Here is a 22,504-nt window from a genome sequence, read left to right as displayed (position 1 = left end):
TGTAACAGGCTCGAGAGGGGCTGAATGGCCTCCTCCTGTTCCTGTGTAACAGGCTCGAGAGGGGCTGAATGGCCTCCTCCTGTTCCTGTGTAACAGGCTCGAGAGGGGCTGAATGGCCTCCTCCTGTTCCTGTGTAACAGGCTCGAGAGGGGCTGAATGGCCTCCTCCTGTTCCTGTGTAACAGGCTCGAGAGGGGCTGAATGGCCTCCTCCTGTTCCTGTGTAACAGGCTCGAGAGGGGCTGAATGGCCTCCTCCTGTTCCTGTGTAACAGGCTCGAGAGGGGCTGAATGGCCTCCTCCTGTTCCTGTGTAACAGGCTCGAGAGGGGCTGAATGGCCTCCTCCTGTTCCTGTGTAACAGGCTCGAGAGGGGCTGAATGGCCTCCTCCTGTTCCTGTGTAACAGGCTCGAGAGGGGCTGAATGGCCTCCTCCTGTTCCTGTGTAACAGGCTCGAGAGGGGCTGAATGGCCTCCTCCTGTTCCTGTGTAACAGGCTCGAGAGGGGCTGAATGGCCTCCTCCTGTTCCTGTGTAACAGGCTCGAGAGGGGCTGAATGGCCTCCTCCTGTTCCTGTGTAACAGGCTCGAGAGGGGCTGAATGGCCTCCTCCTGTTCCTGTGTAACAGGCTCGAGAGGGGCTGAATGGCCTCCTCCTGTTCCTGTGTAACAGGCTCGAGAGGGGCTGAATGGCCTCCTCCTGTTCCTGTGTAACAGGCTCGAGAGGGGCTGAATGGCCTCCTCCTGTTCCTGTGTAACAGGCTCGAGAGGGGCTGAATGGCCTCCTCCTGTTCCTGTGTAACAGGCTCGAGAGGGGCTGAATGGCCTCCTCCTGTTCCTGTGTAACAGGCTCGAGAGGGGCTGAATGGCCTCCTCCTGTTCCTGTGTAACAGGCTCGAGAGGGGCTGAATGGCCTCCTCCTGTTCCTGTGTAACAGGCTCGAGAGGGGCTGAATGGCCTCCTCCTGTTCCTGTGTAACAGGCTCGAGAGGGGCTGAATGGCCTCCTCCTGTTCCTGTGTAACAGGCTCGAGAGGGGCTGAATGGCCTCCTCCTGTTCCTGTGTAACAGGCTCGAGAGGGGCTGAATGGCCTCCTCCTGTTCCTGTGTAACAGGCTCGAGAGGGGCTGAATGGCCTCCTCCTGTTCCTGTGTAACAGGCTCGAGAGGGGCTGAATGGCCTCCTCCTGTTCCTGTGTAACAGGCTCGAGAGGGGCTGAATGGCCTCCTCCTGTTCCTGTGTAACAGGCTCGAGAGGGGCTGAATGGCCTCCTCCTGTTCCTGTGTAACAGGCTCGAGAGGGGCTGAATGGCCTCCTCCTGTTCCTGTGTAACAGGCTCGAGAGGGGCTGAATGGCCTCCTCCTGTTCCTGTGTAACAGGCTCGAGAGGGGCTGAATGGTCATCCTCCTGTTCCTGTGTAACAGGCTCGAGGGGCTGAATGGCCTCCTCCTGTTCCTGTGTAACAGGCTCGAGAGGGGCTGAATGGCCTCCTCCTGTTCCTGTGTAACAGGCTCGAGAGGGGCTGAATGGCCTCCTCCTGTTCCTGTGTAACAGGCTCGAGAGGGGCTGAATGGCCTCCTCCTGTTCCTGTGTAACAGGCTCGAGAGGGGCTGAATGGCCTCCTCCTGTTCCTGTGTAACAGGCTCGAGAGGGGCTGAATGGCCTCCTCCTGTTCCTGTGTAACAGGCTCGAGAGGGGCTGAATGGCCTCCTCCTGTTCCTGTGTAACAGGCTCGAGAGGGGCTGAATGGCCTCCTCCTGTTCCTGTGTAACAGGCTCGAGAGGGGCTGAATGGCCTCCTCCTGTTCCTGTGTAACAGGCTCGAGAGGGGCTGAATGGCCTCCTCCTGTTCCTGTGTAACAGGCTCGAGAGGGGCTGAATGGCCTCCTCCTGTTCCTGTGTAACAGGCTCGAGAGGGGCTGAATGGCCTCCTCCTGTTCCTGTGTAACAGGCTCGAGAGGGGCTGAATGGCCTCCTCCTGTTCCTGTGTAACAGGCTCGAGAGGGGCTGAATGGCCTCCTCCTGTTCCTGTGTAACAGGCTCGAGAGGGGCTGAATGGCCTCCTCCTGTTCCTGTGTAACAGGCTCGAGAGGGGCTGAATGGCCTCCTCCTGTTCCTGTGTAACAGGCTCGAGAGGGGCTGAATGGCCTCCTCCTGTTCCTGTGTAACAGGCTCGAGAGGGGCTGAATGGCCTCCTCCTGTTCCTGTGTAACAGGCTCGAGAGGGGCTGAATGGCCTCCTCCTGTTCCTGTGTAACAGGCTCGAGAGGGGCTGAATGGCCTCCTCCTGTTCCTGTGTAACAGGCTCGAGAGGGGCTGAATGGCCTCCTCCTGTTCCTGTGTAACAGGCTCGAGAGGGGCTGAATGGCCTCCTCCTGTTCCTGTGTAACAGGCTCGAGAGGGGCTGAATGGCCTCCTCCTGTTCCTGTGTAACAGGCTCGAGAGGGGCTGAATGGCCTCCTCCTGTTCCTGTGTAACAGGCTCGAGAGGGGCTGAATGGCCTCCTCCTGTTCCTGTGTAACAGGCTCGAGAGGGGCTGAATGGCCTCCTCCTGTTCCTGTGTAACAGGCTCGAGAGGGGCTGAATGGCCTCCTCCTGTTCCTGTGTAACAGGCTCGAGAGGGGCTGAATGGCCTCCTCCTGTTCCTGTGTAACAGGCTCGAGAGGGGCTGAATGGCCTCCTCCTGTTCCTGTGTAACAGGCTCGAGAGGGGCTGAATGGTCATCCTCCTGTTCCTCTGTAACAGGCTCGAGAGGGGCTGAATGGCCTCCTCCTGTTCCTGTGTAACAGGCTCGAGAGGGGCTGAATGGCCTCCTCCTGTTCCTGTGTAACAGGCTCGAGGGGCTGAATGGCCTCCTCCTGTTCCTGTGTAACAGGCTCGAGAGTGACTGAATGGCCTCCTCCTGTTCCTGTGTAACAGGTTCGAGAGGGGCTGAATGGCCTCCTCCTGTTCCTGTGTAACAGGCTCGAGAGGGGCTGAATGGCCTCCTCCTGTTCCTGTGTAACAGGCTCGAGAGGGGCTGAATGGCCTCCTCCTGTTCCTGTGTAACAGGCTCGAGAGGGGCTGAATGGCCTCCTCCTGTTCCTGTGTAACAGGCTCGAGAGGGGCTGAATGGCCTCCTCCTGTTCCTGTGTAACAGGCTCGAGAGGGGCTGAATGGCCTCCTCCTGTTCCTGTGTAACAGGCTCGAGAGGGGCTGAATGGCCTCCTCCTGTTCCTGTGTAACAGGCTCGAGAGGGGCTGAATGGCCTCCTCCTGTTCCTGTGTAACAGGCTCGAGAGGGGCTGAATGGCCTCCTCCTGTTCCTGTGTAACAGGCTCGAGAGGGGCTGAATGGCCTCCTCCTGTTCCTGTGTAACAGGCTCGAGAGGGGCTGAATGGCCTCCTCCTGTTCCTGTGTAACAGGCTCGAGAGGGGCTGAATGGCCTCCTCCTGTTCCTGTGTAACAGGCTCGAGAGGGGCTGAATGGCCTCCTCCTGTTCCTGTGTAACAGGCTCGAGAGGGGCTGAATGGCCTCCTCCTGTTCCTGTGTAACAGGCTCGAGAGGGGCTGAATGGCCTCCTCCTGTTCCTGTGTAACAGGCTCGAGAGGGGCTGAATGGCCTCCTCCTGTTCCTGTGTAACAGGCTCGAGAGGGGCTGAATGGCCTCCTCCTGTTCCTGTGTAACAGGCTCGAGAGGGGCTGAATGGCCTCCTCCTGTTCCTGTGTAACAGGCTCGAGAGGGGCTGAATGGCCTCCTCCTGTTCCTGTGTAACAGGCTCGAGAGGGGCTGAATGGCCTCCTCCTGTTCCTGTGTAACAGGCTCGAGAGGGGCTGAATGGCCTCCTCCTGTTCCTGTGTAACAGGCTCGAGAGGGGCTGAATGGCCTCCTCCTGTTCCTGTGTAACAGGCTCGAGAGGGGCTGAATGGCCTCCTCCTGTTCCTGTGTAACAGGCTCGAGAGGGGCTGAATGGCCTCCTCCTGTTCCTGTGTAACAGGCTCGAGAGGGGCTGAATGGCCTCCTCCTGTTCCTGTGTAACAGGCTCGAGAGGGGCTGAATGGCCTCCTCCTGTTCCTGTGTAACAGGCTCGAGAGGGGCTGAATGGCCTCCTCCTGTTCCTGTGTAACAGGCTCGAGAGGGGCTGAATGGCCTCCTCCTGTTCCTGTGTAACAGGCTCGAGAGGGGCTGAATGGCCTCCTCCTGTTCCTGTGTAACAGGCTCGAGAGGGGCTGAATGGCCTCCTCCTGTTCCTGTGTAACAGGCTCGAGAGGGGCTGAATGGCCTCCTCCTGTTCCTGTGTAACAGGCTCGAGAGGGGCTGAATGGCCTCCTCCTGTTCCTGTGTAACAGGCTCGAGAGGGGCTGAATGGCCTCCTCCTGTTCCTGTGTAACAGGCTCGAGAGGGGCTGAATGGCCTCCTCCTGTTCCTGTGTAACAGGCTCGAGAGGGGCTGAATGGCCTCCTCCTGTTCCTGTGTAACAGGCTCGAGAGGGGCTGAATGGCCTCCTCCTGTTCCTGTGTAACAGGCTCGAGAGGGGCTGAATGGCCTCCTCCTGTTCCTGTGTAACAGGCTCGAGAGGGGCTGAATGGCCTCCTCCTGTTCCTGTGTAACAGGCTCGAGAGGGGCTGAATGGCCTCCTCCTGTTCCTGTGTAACAGGCTCGAGAGGGGCTGAATGGCCTCCTCCTGTTCCTGTGTAACAGGCTCGAGAGGGGCTGAATGGCCTCCTCCTGTTCCTGTGTAACAGGCTCGAGAGGGGCTGAATGGCCTCCTCCTGTTCCTGTGTAACAGGCTCGAGAGGGGCTGAATGGCCTCCTCCTGTTCCTGTGTAACAGGCTCGAGAGGGGCTGAATGGCCTCCTCCTGTTCCTGTGTAACAGGCTCGAGAGGGGCTGAATGGCCTCCTCCTGTTCCTGTGTAACAGGCTCGAGAGGGGCTGAATGGTCATCCTCCTGTTCCTGTGTAACAGGCTCGAGGGGCTGAATGGCCTCCTCCTGTTCCTGTGTAACAGGCTCGAGAGGGACTGAATGGCCTCCTCCTGTTCCTGTGTAACAGGCTCGAGAGGGGCTGAATGGCCTCCTCCTGTTCCTGTGTAACAGGCTCGAGAGGGGCTGAATGGCCTCCTCCTGTTCCTGTGTAACAGGCTCGAGAGGGGCTGAATGGCCTCCTCCTGTTCCTGTGTAACAGGCTCGAGAGGGGCTGAATGGCCTCCTCCTGTTCCTGTGTAACAGGCTCGAGAGGGGCTGAATGGCCTCCTCCTGTTCCTGTGTAACAGGCTCGAGAGGGGCTGAATGGCCTCCTCCTGTTCCTGTGTAACAGGCTCGAGAGGGGCTGAATGGCCTCCTCCTGTTCCTGTGTAACAGGCTCGAGAGGGGCTGAATGGCCTCCTCCTGTTCCTGTGTAACAGGCTCGAGAGGGGCTGAATGGCCTCCTCCTGTTCCTGTGTAACAGGCTCGAGAGGGGCTGAATGGCCTCCTCCTGTTCCTGTGTAACAGGCTCGAGAGGGGCTGAATGGCCTCCTCCTGTTCCTGTGTAACAGGCTCGAGAGGGGCTGAATGGCCTCCTCCTGTTCCTGTGTAACAGGCTCGAGAGGGGCTGAATGGCCTCCTCCTGTTCCTGTGTAACAGGCTCGAGAGGGGCTGAATGGCCTCCTCCTGTTCCTGTGTAACAGGCTCGAGAGGGGCTGAATGGCCTCCTCCTGTTCCTGTGTAACAGGCTCGAGAGGGGCTGAATGGCCTCCTCCTGTTCCTGTGTAACAGGCTCGAGAGGGGCTGAATGGCCTCCTCCTGTTCCTGTGTAACAGGCTCGAGAGGGGCTGAATGGCCTCCTCCTGTTCCTGTGTAACAGGCTCGAGAGGGGCTGAATGGCCTCCTCCTGTTCCTGTGTAACAGGCTCGAGAGGGGCTGAATGGCCTCCTCCTGTTCCTGTGTAACAGGCTCGAGAGGGGCTGAATGGCCTCCTCCTGTTCCTGTGTAACAGGCTCGAGAGGGGCTGAATGGCCTCCTCCTGTTCCTGTGTAACAGGCTCGAGAGGGGCTGAATGGCCTCCTCCTGTTCCTGTGTAACAGGCTCGAGAGGGGCTGAATGGCCTCCTCCTGTTCCTGTGTAACAGGCTCGAGAGGGGCTGAATGGCCTCCTCCTGTTCCTGTGTAACAGGCTCGAGAGGGGCTGAATGGCCTCCTCCTGTTCCTGTGTAACAGGCTCGAGAGGGGCTGAATGGCCTCCTCCTGTTCCTGTGTAACAGGCTCGAGAGGGGCTGAATGGCCTCCTCCTGTTCCTGTGTAACAGGCTCGAGAGGGGCTGAATGGCCTCCTCCTGTTCCTGTGTAACAGGCTCGAGAGGGGCTGAATGGCCTCCTCCTGTTCCTGTGTAACAGGCTCGAGAGGGGCTGAATGGCCTCCTCCTGTTCCTGTGTAACAGGCTCGAGAGGGGCTGAATGGCCTCCTCCTGTTCCTGTGTAACAGGCTCGAGAGGGGCTGAATGGCCTCCTCCTGTTCCTGTGTAACAGGCTCGAGAGGGGCTGAATGGCCTCCTCCTGTTCCTGTGTAACAGGCTCGAGAGGGGCTGAATGGCCTCCTCCTGTTCCTGTGTAACAGGCTCGAGAGGGGCTGAATGGCCTCCTCCTGTTCCTGTGTAACAGGCTCGAGAGGGGCTGAATGGCCTCCTCCTGTTCCTGTGTAACAGGCTCGAGAGGGGCTGAATGGCCTCCTCCTGTTCCTGTGTAACAGGCTCGAGAGGGGCTGAATGGCCTCCTCCTGTTCCTGTGTAACAGGCTCGAGAGGGGCTGAATGGCCTCCTCCTGTTCCTGTGTAACAGGCTCGAGAGGGGCTGAATGGCCTCCTCCTGTTCCTGTGTAACAGGCTCGAGAGGGGCTGAATGGCCTCCTCCTGTTCCTGTGTAACAGGCTCGAGAGGGGCTGAATGGCCTCCTCCTGTTCCTGTGTAACAGGCTCGAGAGGGGCTGAATGGCCTCCTCCTGTTCCTGTGTAACAGGCTCGAGAGGGGCTGAATGGCCTCCTCCTGTTCCTGTGTAACAGGCTCGAGAGGGGCTGAATGGCCTCCTCCTGTTCCTGTGTAACAGGCTCGAGAGGGGCTGAATGGCCTCCTCCTGTTCCTGTGTAACAGGCTCGAGAGGGGCTGAATGGCCTCCTCCTGTTCCTGTGTAACAGGCTCGAGAGGGGCTGAATGGCCTCCTCCTGTTCCTGTGTAACAGGCTCGAGAGGGGCTGAATGGCCTCCTCCTGTTCCTGTGTAACAGGCTCGAGAGGGGCTGAATGGCCTCCTCCTGTTCCTGTGTAACAGGCTCGAGAGGGGCTGAATGGCCTCCTCCTGTTCCTGTGTAACAGGCTCGAGAGGGGCTGAATGGCCTCCTCCTGTTCCTGTGTAACAGGCTCGAGAGGGGCTGAATGGCCTCCTCCTGTTCCTGTGTAACAGGCTCGAGAGGGGCTGAATGGCCTCCTCCTGTTCCTGTGTAACAGGCTCGAGAGGGGCTGAATGGCCTCCTCCTGTTCCTGTGTAACAGGCTCGAGAGGGGCTGAATGGCCTCCTCCTGTTCCTGTGTAACAGGCTCGAGAGGGGCTGAATGGCCTCCTCCTGTTCCTGTGTAACAGGCTCGAGAGGGGCTGAATGGCCTCCTCCTGTTCCTGTGTAACAGGCTCGAGAGGGGCTGAATGGCCTCCTCCTGTTCCTGTGTAACAGGCTCGAGAGGGGCTGAATGGCCTCCTCCTGTTCCTGTGTAACAGGCTCGAGAGGGGCTGAATGGCCTCCTCCTGTTCCTGTGTAACAGGCTCGAGAGGGGCTGAATGGCCTCCTCCTGTTCCTGTGTAACAGGCTCGAGAGGGGCTGAATGGCCTCCTCCTGTTCCTGTGTAACAGGCTCGAGAGGGGCTGAATGGCCTCCTCCTGTTCCTGTGTAACAGGCTCGAGAGGGGCTGAATGGCCTCCTCCTGTTCCTGTGTAACAGGCTCGAGAGGGGCTGAATGGCCTCCTCCTGTTCCTGTGTAACAGGCTCGAGAGGGGCTGAATGGCCTCCTCCTGTTCCTGTGTAACAGGCTCGAGAGGGGCTGAATGGCCTCCTCCTGTTCCTGTGTAACAGGCTCGAGAGGGGCTGAATGGCCTCCTCCTGTTCCTGTGTAACAGGCTCGAGAGGGGCTGAATGGCCTCCTCCTGTTCCTGTGTAACAGGCTCGAGAGGGGCTGAATGGCCTCCTCCTGTTCCTGTGTAACAGGCTCGAGAGGGGCTGAATGGCCTCCTCCTGTTCCTGTGTAACAGGCTCGAGAGGGGCTGAATGGCCTCCTCCTGTTCCTGTGTAACAGGCTCGAGAGGGGCTGAATGGCCTCCTCCTGTTCCTGTGTAACAGGCTCGAGAGGGGCTGAATGGCCTCCTCCTGTTCCTGTGTAACAGGCTCGAGAGGGGCTGAATGGCCTCCTCCTGTTCCTGTGTAACAGGCTCGAGAGGGGCTGAATGGCCTCCTCCTGTTCCTGTGTAACAGGCTCGAGAGGGGCTGAATGGCCTCCTCCTGTTCCTGTGTAACAGGCTCGAGAGGGGCTGAATGGCCTCCTCCTGTTCCTGTGTAACAGGCTCGAGAGGGGCTGAATGGCCTCCTCCTGTTCCTGTGTAACAGGCTCGAGAGGGGCTGAATGGCCTCCTCCTGTTCCTGTGTAACAGGCTCGAGAGGGGCTGAATGGCCTCCTCCTGTTCCTGTGTAACAGGCTCGAGAGGGGCTGAATGGCCTCCTCCTGTTCCTGTGTAACAGGCTCGAGAGGGGCTGAATGGCCTCCTCCTGTTCCTGTGTAACAGGCTCGAGAGGGGCTGAATGGCCTCCTCCTGTTCCTGTGTAACAGGCTCGAGAGGGGCTGAATGGCCTCCTCCTGTTCCTGTGTAACAGGCTCGAGAGGGGCTGAATGGCCTCCTCCTGTTCCTGTGTAACAGGCTCGAGAGGGGCTGAATGGCCTCCTCCTGTTCCTGTGTAACAGGCTCGAGAGGGGCTGAATGGCCTCCTCCTGTTCCTGTGTAACAGGCTCGAGAGGGGCTGAATGGCCTCCTCCTGTTCCTGTGTAACAGGCTCGAGAGGGGCTGAATGGCCTCCTCCTGTTCCTGTGTAACAGGCTCGAGAGGGGCTGAATGGCCTCCTCCTGTTCCTGTGTAACAGGCTCGAGAGGGGCTGAATGGCCTCCTCCTGTTCCTGTGTAACAGGCTCGAGAGGGGCTGAATGGCCTCCTCCTGTTCCTGTGTAACAGGCTCGAGAGGGGCTGAATGGCCTCCTCCTGTTCCTGTGTAACAGGCTCGAGAGGGGCTGAATGGCCTCCTCCTGTTCCTGTGTAACAGGCTCGAGAGGGGCTGAATGGCCTCCTCCTGTTCCTGTGTAACAGGCTCGAGAGGGGCTGAATGGCCTCCTCCTGTTCCTGTGTAACAGGCTCGAGAGGGGCTGAATGGCCTCCTCCTGTTCCTGTGTAACAGGCTCGAGAGGGGCTGAATGGCCTCCTCCTGTTCCTGTGTAACAGGCTCGAGAGGGGCTGAATGGCCTCCTCCTGTTCCTGTGTAACAGGCTCGAGAGGGGCTGAATGGCCTCCTCCTGTTCCTGTGTAACAGGCTCGAGAGGGGCTGAATGGCCTCCTCCTGTTCCTGTGTAACAGGCTCGAGAGGGGCTGAATGGCCTCCTCCTGTTCCTGTGTAACAGGCTCGAGAGGGGCTGAATGGCCTCCTCCTGTTCCTGTGTAACAGGCTCGAGAGGGGCTGAATGGCCTCCTCCTGTTCCTGTGTAACAGGCTCGAGAGGGGCTGAATGGCCTCCTCCTGTTCCTGTGTAACAGGCTCGAGAGGGGCTGAATGGCCTCCTCCTGTTCCTGTGTAACAGGCTCGAGAGGGGCTGAATGGCCTCCTCCTGTTCCTGTGTAACAGGCTCGAGAGGGGCTGAATGGCCTCCTCCTGTTCCTGTGTAACAGGCTCGAGAGGGGCTGAATGGCCTCCTCCTGTTCCTGTGTAACAGGCTCGAGAGGGGCTGAATGGCCTCCTCCTGTTCCTGTGTAACAGGCTCGAGAGGGGCTGAATGGCCTCCTCCTGTTCCTGTGTAACAGGCTCGAGAGGGGCTGAATGGCCTCCTCCTGTTCCTGTGTAACAGGCTCGAGAGGGGCTGAATGGCCTCCTCCTGTTCCTGTGTAACAGGCTCGAGAGGGGCTGAATGGCCTCCTCCTGTTCCTGTGTAACAGGCTCGAGAGGGGCTGAATGGCCTCCTCCTGTTCCTGTGTAACAGGCTCGAGAGGGGCTGAATGGCCTCCTCCTGTTCCTGTGTAACAGGCTCGAGAGGGGCTGAATGGCCTCCTCCTGTTCCTGTGTAACAGGCTCGAGAGGGGCTGAATGGCCTCCTCCTGTTCCTGTGTAACAGGCTCGAGAGGGGCTGAATGGCCTCCTCCTGTTCCTGTGTAACAGGCTCGAGAGGGGCTGAATGGCCTCCTCCTGTTCCTGTGTAACAGGCTCGAGAGGGGCTGAATGGCCTCCTCCTGTTCCTGTGTAACAGGCTCGAGAGGGGCTGAATGGCCTCCTCCTGTTCCTGTGTAACAGGCTCGAGAGGGGCTGAATGGCCTCCTCCTGTTCCTGTGTAACAGGCTCGAGGAGGGCTGAATGGCCTCCTCCTGTTCCTGTGTAACAGGCTCGAGAGGGGCTGAATGGCCTCCTCCTGTTCCTGTGTAACAGGCTCGAGAGGGGCTGAATGGCCTCCTCCTGTTCCTGTGTAACAGGCTCGAGAGGGGCTGAATGGCCTCCTCCTGTTCCTGTGTAACAGGCTCGAGAGGGGCTGAATGGCCTCCTCCTGTTCCTGTGTAACAGGCTCGAGAGGGGCTGAATGGCCTCCTCCTGTTCCTGTGTAACAGGCTCGAGAGGGGCTGAATGGCCTCCTCCTGTTCCTGTTTAACAGGCTCGAGAGGGGCTGAATGGCCTCATCCTGTTCCTGTGTAACAGGCTAGAAATGGGCTGAATGGCCTCCTCCTGTTCCTGTGATAACAGGCTCGAGAGGGGCTGAATGGCCTCCTCCTGTTCCTGTGTAACAGGCTCGAGAGGGGCTGAATGGCCTCTCCTGTTCCTGTGATTCAGGCTGGAGACGGGCTGAATGGTCTCCTCCTGTTCCTTTGTAACATGCTCGAGAGAGGCTGAATGGCCTCCTCCTGTTCCTGTGTAACAGGCTCGAGAGGGGCTGAATGGCCTCCTCCTGTTCCTGTGTAACAGGCTCGAGAGGGGCTGAATGGTCTCCTCCTGTTCCTGTGTAACAGGCTCGAGAAGGGCTGAATGGCCTCCTCCTGTTCCTGTGTAACAGGCTCGAGAAGGGCTGAATGGTCTCCTCCTGTTCCTTTGTAACATGCTCGAGAAGGGCTGAATGGCCTCCTCCTGTTCCTGTGTAACAGGGTCGAGAGGGGCTGAATGGTCTCCTCCTGTTCCTTTGTAACATGCTCGAGAAGGGCTGAATGGCCTCCTCCTGTTCCTGTGTAACAGGGTCGAGAGGGGCTGAATGGTCTCCTCCTGTTCCTTTGTAACATGCTCGAGAAGGGCTGAATGGCCTCCTCCTGTTCCTGTGTAACAGGCTCGAGAAGGGCTGAATGGTCTCCTCCTGTTCCTTTGTAACATGCTCGAGAGGGGCTGAATGGCCTCCTCCTGTTCCTGTGTAACAGGCTCGAGAGGTGCTGAATGGCCTCCTCCTGTTCCTGTGTAACAGGCTAGAGATGGGCTGAATGGCCTCCTCCTGTTCCTTTTTAACAGGTTCGAGAGGGGCTGAATGGCCTTCTCCTGTTCCTGTGATTCAGGCTCGTGACGGGCTGAATGGCCTTTTCCTGTTCCTTTGTAACATGCTCGAGAAGGGCTGAATGGTCTCCTCCTGCTCCTTTGTAACATGCTCGAGAGAGGCTAAATGGCCTCCTCCTGTTCCTGTGTAACAGGCAAGAGATGGGCTGAACGGCCTCCTCCTGTTCCTGTTTAACAGGTTCGAGAGGGGCTGAATGGCCTCCTCCTGCTCCTGTGTAACAGGCTCGAGAGGGGCTGAATGGCCTCCTCCTGCTCCTGTGAATCAGGCTCGAGAGGGGCTGTATGGCCTCCTCCTGTTCCTGTGTAACAGGCTCGAGAGGTGCTGAATGGCCTCCTCCTGTTCCTGTGTAGCAGACTCGAGAGGGACTGAAAGGCCTTCTCCTGTTCGTGTGTCACAGGCTAGAGAGGGGCTGAATGGCCTCCTCCTGTTCCTCTGCAACAGGCTAGAGAGGGGCTGATTGGCCTCCTCCTGTTCCTGTGCAACAGGCTCGAGAGGTGCTGAATGTCTTCTTTCTGTTCATGTGTGAAAGGTTGGAGAGGGGCTGAACGGCCTCCTCCTGCTCCTGTGTAACAGTCTCGAGAGGGGCTGAATGGCCTCCTCCTGCTCCTGTGTAACAGGCTCGAGAGGGGCTGAATGGCCTCCTCCTGCTCCTGTGAATCAGGCTCGAGAGGGGCTGAATGGCCTCCTCCTGTTCCTGTGTAACAGGCTCGAGAGGTGCTGAATGGCCTCCTCCTGTTCCTGTGTAACAGGCTCGAGAGGGGCTGAATAGTCTTCTCCTGTTCCTGTGCTACAGGCTGTGAATGGGCTAAATGGCTTCTTCCTGTTCCTGTGTAACAGGATCAAGAGGGGCTCAATGGCCTCCCATGTTCGTGTGTGACAGGGTCGAGAGGGGCTGAATGGCCTTCACCTCTTCCTGTGTAACAGGCTCAAGAGGGGCTGACTGGCCTCCTCCTGCTCCTGTGTATCAGACCCTCGAGGGGCTGAATGGCCTCTTCCTGTTCCTGTGTAACAGGCTCTAGAGGGGCTGAATGTTCTCCTCTTGTTCCTGAGTAACAGGCTCGAGAGGGGCTGAATGGCCTCCTCTTGTTCCTGTGCAACAGGCTTGAGAGGGTCTGAATGACCTCTTCCTGTTCCTGTGTAATAGGTTCGAGAGGGACTGATGGCCTCCTCCTGTTGCTGTTTAACAGGCTCGAGAGGGACTGAATGGCCTCCTCCTGTTCCTGGGTAACAGGCTCGAGACAGGTTGAATTGCCTCATACTGTTCCTCTGTAACAGGCTCGAGAGGGGCTGAATGGTCTCATCCTGTTTTTGTGTAACAGGCTCGAGAGGGGCTGAATGGCCTCCTCCTGTTCCTGTGTAACAGGCTCGAGAGGGGCTGAATGGCCTCCTCCTGCTCCTGTGAATCAGGCTCGAGAGGGGCTGTATGGCCTCCTCCTGTTCATGTGTAACAGGTCCGAGAGGGGCTGAATGGCCTCATCCTGTTCCTGCGTAACAGACTCGAGTGGGGCTGAATGACCTTCTCCTGTTCGTGTGTCACAGGCTAGACAAGCGCTGAATGGCCTCCTCCTGTTCATGTGTAACAAGCTCGAGAGGGGCAAAATGGCCTCCTCCTGTTCCTCTGCAACAGGCTAGAGAGGGGCTGATTGGCCTCCTCCTGTTCCTGTGTAACAGGCTTGAGAGGTGCTGAATGTCTTCTTTCTGTTCACGTGTGAAAGGTTGGAGAGGGGCTGAATGGCCTCCTCCTGTTTCTGTGAAACAGGCTCGAGAGGGGCTGAATGGCCTCCTCCTGTTCTTGTGTAACAGGCTCGAGAGGGGCTGAATGGCCTCCTCCTGTTCCTGTGTAACAGGCTCGAGTTGGGCTGAATGGCCTCTTCCTTTTCCTGTATAACAGGCTCGAGAGGGGCTGAATGGCCTCCTCCTGATCCTGTGTAACAGGCTCGAGTTGGGCTGAATGGCCTCTTCCTTTTCCTGTATAACAGGCTCGAGAGGGGCCGAATGGCCTCCTCCTGATCCTGTGTAACCAGCTCGAGAAGGGCCGAATAGCTTCCTCCTGTTCCTGTGTGACAGGGTCAAGAGGTGCTGAATGGCCTCCTCCTGTTCCTGTGTAACAGACTCTAGAGGGGCTGAATGGCCTCCTCTTGTTCCTGTGTAACAGGCTCGAGAGGGGCTGAATGGCCAACTCCTGTTCCTGTGTAACAGGCTCGAGAGGGGCTGAATGGCCTCCTCCTGTTCCTGTGTAACAGGCTCGAGAGGGGCTGAATGGCCTCCTCCTGTTCCTGTGTAACAGGCTCGAGAGGGGCTGAATGGCCTCCTCCTGTTCCTGTGTAACAGGCTCGAGAGGGGCTGAATGGCCTCCTCCTGTTCCTGTGTAACAGGCTCGAGAGGGGCTGAATGGCCTCCTCCTGTTCCTATATAAAAGCTCGAGAGGGGCTGAATGGCCTCCTCCTGTTCCTGTGTAACAGGCTCGAGAGGGGCTGAATGGCCTCCTCCTGTTCCTGTGTAACAGGCTCGAGAGGGGCTGAATGGCCTCCTCCTGTTCCTGTGTAACGGTCTCTTGAGGGGCTGAATGGCCTCCTCCTGTTCCTGTGTAACAGGCTCGAGGGGGGCTGAATGGCCTCCTCCTGTTCCTGTGTAACAGGCTCGAGAGGGAAGAATGGCCTCCTCCTGTTCCTGTGTAACAGGCTCGAGAGGGGCTGAATGGCCTCCTCCTGTTCCTGTGTAACAGGTTTGAGAGGGGCTGAATGGCCTCCTCCTGTTCCTGTGTAACAGGCTCGAGAGGGGCTGAATGGCATCCTCCTGTTCCTGTGTAACAGGCTCGAGAGGGGCTGAATGGCCTCCTCCTGTTCCTGTGTAACAGGCAAAAGAGGGGCTGAATGGCCTCCTCCTATTCCTGTGTAACAGGCTCGAGAGGGGCTGAATGGCCTCCTCCTGTTCCTGTGTAACAGGCTCGAGAGGGGCTGAATGGCCTCCTCCTGTTCCTGTGTAAAGGCTCGAGAGGGGCTGAATGGCCTCCTCCTGTTCCTGTGTAACAGGCTCGAGAGGGGCTGAATGGACTCCTCCTGTTCCTGTGTAACAGGCTCGAGAGGGGCTGAATGGCCTCCTCCTGTTCCTGTGTAACAGGCTCGAGAGGGGCTGAATGGCCTCCTCCTGTTCCTGTGTAACAGGCTCGAGAGGGGCTGAATGGCCTCCTCCTTTTCCTGTGTAACAGGCTCGAGAGGGGCTGAATGAACTCCTCCTGTTCCTGTGTAACAGGCTCGAGAGGGGCTGAATGGCCTCCTTCTGTTCCTGTGTAACAGGCTCGAGAGGGGCTGAATGGCCTCCTCCTGTTCCCGTGTAATAGGATCGAGAGGGGCTGAATGGCCTCCTCCTGTTCCTGTGTAACAGGATTGCGAGGGGCTGAATGGCCTCCTCCTGTTCCTGTGTAACAGGCTCGAGAGGTGCTGAATGGCCTCCTCCTGTTCCTGTGTAACAGACTCTAGAGGGGCTGAATGGCCTCCTCTTGTTCCTGTGTAACAGGCTCGAGAGGGGCTGAATGGCCAACTCCTGTTCCTGTGTAATAGGCTCGAGAGGGGCTGAATGGCCTCCTCCTGTTCCTGTGTTTCAGACTCGAGAGGGGCTGAATGGCCAACACCGGTTCCTGTGTAACAGGGTCGAGAGGGGCTGAATGGCTTCCTCCTGTTCCTGTGTAACAGGCTCAAGAGGTGCTGAATGGGCCTCCTCCTTTCCTGTGCAATAGGTTCGAGAGGGGCTGAATGGCCTCCTCCTGTTCATGTGTAAGAGGCTCGAGAGGGGCTGAATGGCCTCCTCCTGTTCCAGAGTTAAAGGCTCGAGAGGGGCTGAATGGACTCCTCCTGTTCCTGTGTAACTGACTCGAGAGGGGCTGAATGGACTCCTCGTGTTCCTGTTTAACAGGCTCGAGAGGGGCTGAATGGCCTCCTCCTGTTCCTGTGTAACAGTGTCGAGAGGGGCTTGATGGCCTCCTCCTGTTCCTGTATAATAGGCTCGAGAGGGGCTGAATGTCTCGCTCCTGTAACGGTTTAACACGCTTGAGAGGGGCTGAATGGCCTCCTCCTGTCCTGTGTAAGAGGCTCGAGAAGGGCTGAATGGCCTCCTCCTTTTCCTGTGTAACAGGCTCGAGAGGAGCTGAATGAACTCCTCCTGTTCCTGTGTAACAGGCTCGAGAGGGGCTGAATGGCCTCCTCCTGTTCCTGTGTAACAGCCTCGAGAGGGGCTGAATGGCCTCCTCCTGTTCCCGTGTAATAGGATCGAGAGGGGCTGAATGGCCTCCTCCTGTTCCTGTGTAACAGGATTGCGAGGGGCTGAATGGCCTCCTCCTGTTCCTGTGTAACAGGCTCGAGAGGGGCTGAATGGCCTCCTCCTGTTCTTGTGTAACAGGCACGAGCGGGGCTGAATGGCCTCCTCCTGTTCCTGTGTAACAGGCTCGAGTTGGGCTGAATGGCCTCTTCCTTTTCCTGTATAACAGGCTCGAGAGGGGCCGAATGGCCTCCTCCTGATCCTGTGTAACCAGTTCGAGAGGGGCCGAATAGCTTCCTCCTGTTCCTGTGTACCAAGCTCGAGAGGGGTTGAATGGCCTCCTCCTGTTCCTGTGTGACAGGGTCAAGAGGTGCTGAATGGCCTCCTCCTGTTCCTGTGTAACAGACTCTAGAGGGGCTGAATGGCCTCCTCTTGTTCCTGTGTAACAGACTCGAGAGGGGCTGAATGGCCAACTCCTGTTACTGTGTAATAGGCTCGAGAGGGGCTGAATGGCCTCCTCCTGTTCCTGTGTTTCAGACTCGAGAGGGGCTGAATGGCCAACACCGGTTCCTGTGTAACAGGGTCGAGAGGGGCTGAATGGCCTCCTCCTGTTCCTGTGTAACAGGCTCGAGAGGGGCTGAATGGCTTCCTCCTGTAACGGTTTAACATGCTCGAGAGGGGCTGAATGGCCTCCGCCTGTTCCTGTGTAACAGGATTGCGAGGGGCTGAATGGCCTCCTCCTGTTTCTGTGAAACAGGCTCGAGAGGGGCTAAATGGCCTCCTCCTGTTCCTGTGTAACAGGATCGAGAGGGGCTGAATGGCCTCCTCCTGTTCCTGTGTAACAGGCTCGAGTTGGGCTGAATGGCCTCTTCCTTTTCCTGTTTAACAGGCTCGAGAGGGGCCGTATGGCCTTCTCCTGATCCTGTGTAACCAGCTCGAGAGGGGCCGAATGGATTCCTCCTGTTCCTGTGTAACAGGCTCGAGAGGGACTGAATGGCCTCCTCCTGTTGCTGTTTAACAGGCTCGAGAGAGACTGAATGGCCTCCTCCTGTTCCTGGGTAACAGGCTCGAGACAGGTTGAATTGCCTCATACTGTTCCTATGTAACATGCTCGAGAGGGGCTGAATGGTCTCCTCCTGTTCCTGTGTAACAGGCTCGAGAGGGGCTGAATGTACTCCTCCTGTTCCTGTGTAACAGGCTTGAGAGAGACTGAATGGCCTCCTCCTGTTCCTGTGAAACCGGATTGAGACGGGCTGAATGGCCTCCACCTGCTCCTATGTAGCAGGGTCGAGTGGGGCTGAGTGGAATCCTCCTGTTCCTGTGTAACAGGCTCGAGTGGGGCTGAATGGAATCCTCCTGTTCCTGTGTAACAGGCTCAAGAGGGGCTGAATTGGACTCATCCTGTTCCTGTGTAACAGACTCAAGAAGGGCTGAATGACTTCCTCCTGTTCCTGTGTAACAGGCTCGAGAAAGGCTGAATGGCCTCCTCCTTTCCTGTGTAACAGGCTCGAGAGGGGCTGAATGGCCTCCTCATGTTCCTGTGTTCCAGACTCGAGAGGGGCTGAATGGCCTCCTTCTGTTCCTGTTTAACAGGCTCTAGAGGGGCTGAATGGCCACCTCCTGTTCCTGTGTGACAGGGTCGAGAGGTGCTGAATGTCCTCCTCCTGTTCCTGTGTAACAGACTCTAGAGGGGCTGAATGGCCTCCTCTTGTTCCTGTGTAACAGGCTCGAGAGGGGCTGAATGGCCAACTCCTGTTCCTGTGTAATAGGCTCGAGAGGGGCTGAATGGCCTCCTCCTGTTCCTGTGTTTCAGACTCGAGAGGGGCTGAATGGCCAACTCCAGTTCCTGTTTAACAGGCTCGAGAGTGGCTGAATGGCCTCCTCTTGTTTCTGTGTAATAGGCTCGAGAGGGGCTGAATGGCCTCCTCCTGTTCCTGTGTAATAGGCTCGAGAGAGGCTGAATGGCCTCCTCCTGATCCTGTTTAAAAGAATCGAGAGGGGCTGAATGGCCTCCTCTTGTTCCTGTGTAATAGGCTCGAGGGGGCTGAATGGCCTCCTCCAAATCCTGTGTAATAGGCTCTAGAGGGTCTGAATGGCCTCCTCCTGTTCCTGTATAATAGTCTCGAGAGTGGCTGAATGGCCTCCTCCTGTTCCTGTATAATAGGCTCGAGAGTGGCTGAATGGCCTCCTCCTGTTCCTGTATAATAGGCTCGAGAGGGGCTGAATGGCCTCCTCCTGTTCCTGTGTAAAAGGTTCAAGAGGAGCTGAATGTCCTCCTCCTGTTCCTGTGTAACAGGATCGAGAGGGGCTGAATGGCCTCCTCCTGTTCCTGTGTAAAAGGTTCAAGAGGAGCTGAATGTCCTCCTCCTGTTCCTGTGTAACAGGATCGAGAGGGGCTGAATGGCCTCCTCCTGTTCCTGTGTAAAATGTTCAAGAGGAGCTGAATGACCTCCTCCTGTTCTTTGTATCAGGCTCGAGAGGGGCTGAATGTCCCTCTCCTGTACCTGTGTAACAGACTCGAGAAGGGCTGAACGGCCTCCTCCTTTTCCTGTGTAACAGGCTCGAGAGGGGCCGAATGGGCTTCTCCTGTTCCTGTGTAACAGGCTCGAGAGGGGCTGAATGGCCTCCTCCTGTTCCTGTGTAACAGGCTCGAGAGGGGCTGAATGGCCTCCTCCTGTTCCTGTGTAACAGGCTCGAGAGGGGCTGAATGGCCTCCTCCTGTTCCTGTGTAACAGGCTCGAGAGACGCTGAATGGCCTCCTCCTGTTCCTGTCTAACAGCTTCAAGAGGGGCTGAATGGCCTTCTCCTGTTCCTGTGTAACAGGCTCGAGAAGGGCTGAATGGCCTCCTCCTGTTCCTGTGTAACAGGCTCGAGAGGGGCTGAATGGCTTCTTCCTGTTCCTGTGTAACAGGCTCGAGAAGGGCTGAATGGCCTCCTTCTGTTCCTGTTTAACAGGCTCGAGAGGGGCTGATTGACCTCCTCCTGTTCCTGTGTAACAGGCTCGAGAGGGGTTGAATGGCCTCCTCCTGTTGCTGTGTAACTGGCTCGAGACCCGCTGAATGGCCTCCTCCTGTTCCTGTGTAACAGGCTCGAGAGGGGCTGAATGGCCTTCTCCTGTTCCTGTGTTACAGACTTGAGAGGGGCTGAATGGGCCTCGTCCTCTTCTGTGTTAAAGGTTCGAGAGGGGCTGTATTGACACCTCCTGTTCCTGTGTAACAGGCTCGAGATGGGCCGAATGGCCTCCTCCTGTTCCTGTCTAACAGTCTCGAGAGGGGCCGAATGGCCTCCTCCTGTTCCTGTGTAACAGGCTCGAGAGGGGCCGAATGGTCTCCTCCTATTTCTGTGTAACAGGCTCGAGTGGGGTTGAATGAACTCCTCCTGTTCCTGTGTAACAGGCTCGAGAGGGGCTGAATGGCCTCCTCCTGTTCCTGTGTAACAGGCTTGAGAGGGGCTGAATTGACTCCTCCTGTTCCTGTGTAACAGGCTCGAGAGGGGCTGAATGGTCTCCTCCTGTTCCTGTGTAACAGGCTCGAGAGGGGCTGAATTCACTCCTCCTGTTCCTGTGTAACAGGCTCGAGAGGGGCTGTTTGGTCTCCTCCTGTTCCTATGTTACAGTCTCGAGAGGGTCTGAATGGCCTCTCCTGTTCCTGTGTAACAGGCTCGAGAGGGGCTCAATGGCCTCCTCTTGTTCCTGTGTAACAGGCTTGAGAGGGGCTGAATGGCCTCCACCTGTTCCTGTGTATCAGGCTCGAGAGGGGCTGAAGGGCCACAACCTGTTCCTGTGTATCAGGTTCAAGAGGGGCTGAATGGCCTCCTTCTGTTCCTGTTTAACAGGCTCGAGAGGGGCTGAATGACCTCCTCCTGTTCCTGTGTAACAGGCTCGAGAGTGGCTGAATGGCCTCCTCCTGTTCCTGTGTTGCAGACTCGAGAGGGGCTGAAGGGCCACAACCTGTTCCTGTGTAACATGTTCAAGAGGGGCTGAATGGCCTCCTCCTGTTCCTGTGTATCAAGCTCGAGAGGGGCTGAATGTCCTCCTCCTATTCCTGTGTAACAGACTCGAGAGAGGTTGAATGGCCCCCTCCTGTTCCTGTGTAACAGACTCGAAAGGGGCTGAATGGCCTCCTCCTTTTCCTGTGTAACAGGCTCGAGAGGGGCTGAATGGCCTTTTCCTGTTCCTGTGTAACATGAAAGGATGAATTTTATTATTATTCACAGGAGATGGACTTCGCTGGCTGCAGCATTCATTCCTCATTAATTATTGACCTTGAGAATCAATTGGTCCTCTCTCCATCTCTGTCTGTCTGTCTGTCTGTCTCTCTCTGTCTGTCTATCTCTCTCACTCTGTCTCTGTCTCTCTCTCTCTCTCTCTGTCTCTGTCTCTCTCTCTCTCTGTCTGTCTCTCTCTCTCTGTCTCTGTCTCTCTCCCTCTGTCTCTCTCTCTCTCTGTCTCTGAAACTCTCACTCTGTCTATCTCTCTCTCAGCCTTTCTATCTTCCTCTCTCCCTCTCCATCTGTCTCTCTCGCTCTCACTCTCTCTCTCTGTCTCTCTCTGCCTCTGTCTCTCTGTCTCTCTCTCTCTGCTATCTTTCTATCTGTCTCTCTCTCCTGTCTTTCTCTCTCTCTCTCTGTCCCTCTTTCAGCCTCTCTGATTCTTTCTCTGTCTCTCTCTATGTCTCTGATTCTCTGTCTCTCGGTCTTTCTGACTCTCTCTTTCTGTCTCTCCCTCTCTCTTTCTCTCTGTCCCTTGATCTCTCAGACTCTCTCTCTGTCTCTGTCTCTCTCTCTCCCTCTCTCTGTATCTCGCTCTCTCTGTCTCTCTGTCGCTCTCTCTCTCTGTCTCAGTCGCTCTCTGTCACTCTCTCTCTGTCTCTCGCTCTCTCTGTCTCTCGCTCTCTCTGACTCTCGCTCTCTCTGACTCTCTCTGTCGCTCTCTCTCACGCTCTCTCTCTGTGTCTCTCTCTCTCTGTCTCGCTCTCTCTCTCTGATTCTCTCTCTCTGTCTCTCTCTCTGTCTCTCTGTCTCTGTCTCTGTCGCTCTCTCTCTCTGTCTCTCTGACAGCCTCTCTCTCTCTCCCTCTCTCTAACTCTCTCTCTCTCTCTGACTCTCCCTCTCTATCAATCTCTTGTCCCCCCACCCCCCCCCACCCCCCGTCTCCCCCTCCCCCTCAAGCACCCTGGACCAACGATCCAGAGATAAGGGTTCAAATCCTAGCGTGACATTTGACCCCAGTTGTCCAAGTGGAATCCTGGGATTAAACAGCTGGCGTCGGTGATGGTGATCTGGAGACTTGCCAGATCGATCCCAAATTCTGGCTGCTTCACTCATGTCCGTCACTGTGGGAAACGAGGAAACGAGGGGAAAATCTCAGCGATCGGCAGAGGTGTCGAGGACTAAAGGACAAAAGGTGGTGTTAATAGCGGCAGCAAAGGGTTGTAAAAGGTGCCGGTAGTTGCGTAATAGGTAAGAAAGCAGAATAAGATGTCGGGAATCCGGCATCTGCAGTATTTTGCTCTTAGCTCCGAAATATTGTTCGGGGGAGGGTGGGGGGGTAGGGGTGAAGAAAGGGGGGTGGATGTGGATCTAATTCATGGACGAATCAGCAACATTGAGGTGACCCTCATCTGCCCCCAAACCCCCGGCTCTTTCAGGACATTTTTCGTCCTATCTCTGAAGGACACCCCCATGTAGTTGTTTTGTCCGCCCTCTCCACTCACCCCGCCCCGCCTCCCTCCCCAACCCCCCCGTGCAGTGTTCAATTTGAGCGGTTTGCAAAGCAGCAGCTTCCGAGGGTTGCTGATCATCAGCCGAGCATTCCCTGGCGTGCTGCTGCTGCTGCTGCTGCTGACTGAGCGAGCAGGGCTGTGGAGGAGGGGCTGGGATGACCCGGTCTGGGAATGGAGTCGTAACAGGCCAGGGTGTTGGGGGACAGACATGGTAAGAGGGTGCCACGCCCATGGGTGACGCTCAGGTCATCAACCACCAAGAAGCTGGCAAGATCCAAATCTACATCCGCTTACTGCTTAGTTCCCTTGAGTCACACTGAGTATTACTGTATTGTGTACTACTGAAAGAAAGAGGCTGTTTTTTTGGTCTGGAACCCATCAGAGTGATTTGCAAGGAAACACCAACATCAAGGGAAACAACGATTTACACTGTTCGAGAAGAGAGCACTGATTTGTTGGACTCTGATCAGGAGAGTCGTTGCCATGGAGCATGCCCCAGTTGAACAGGTACAAACATTGTGCCCCTGTCAGCAAAACAAAATAAGTGACAACGTCTTGACCAATCAGCGTCAAGCTGCCTGGTTCTACGTTTCAAACAATGCTTGGCAGTTAACTGTCAGTCACCATCAACTAGTGCACTGGCCCAGCGACAGTGAAGGAGCTCCCGATATATTTCCAAGTCGGGATGGTGAGTTTCTCGGAGGGGAACTTCCAGGTGGTGGGTGTTCCCCATGTGTCTGCTGCCCTCGTCCTTCTAGACGGTAGAGGTGGTGGG

This window comes from Carcharodon carcharias, chromosome 40 (genome assembly GCF_017639515.1).
Source record: "Carcharodon carcharias isolate sCarCar2 chromosome 40, sCarCar2.pri, whole genome shotgun sequence".
NCBI lineage: Eukaryota > Metazoa > Chordata > Chondrichthyes > Lamniformes > Lamnidae > Carcharodon > Carcharodon carcharias.
The sequence above is the reverse complement of the archived record's forward strand: the minus strand, read 5'-3'. Positions refer to the sequence as shown.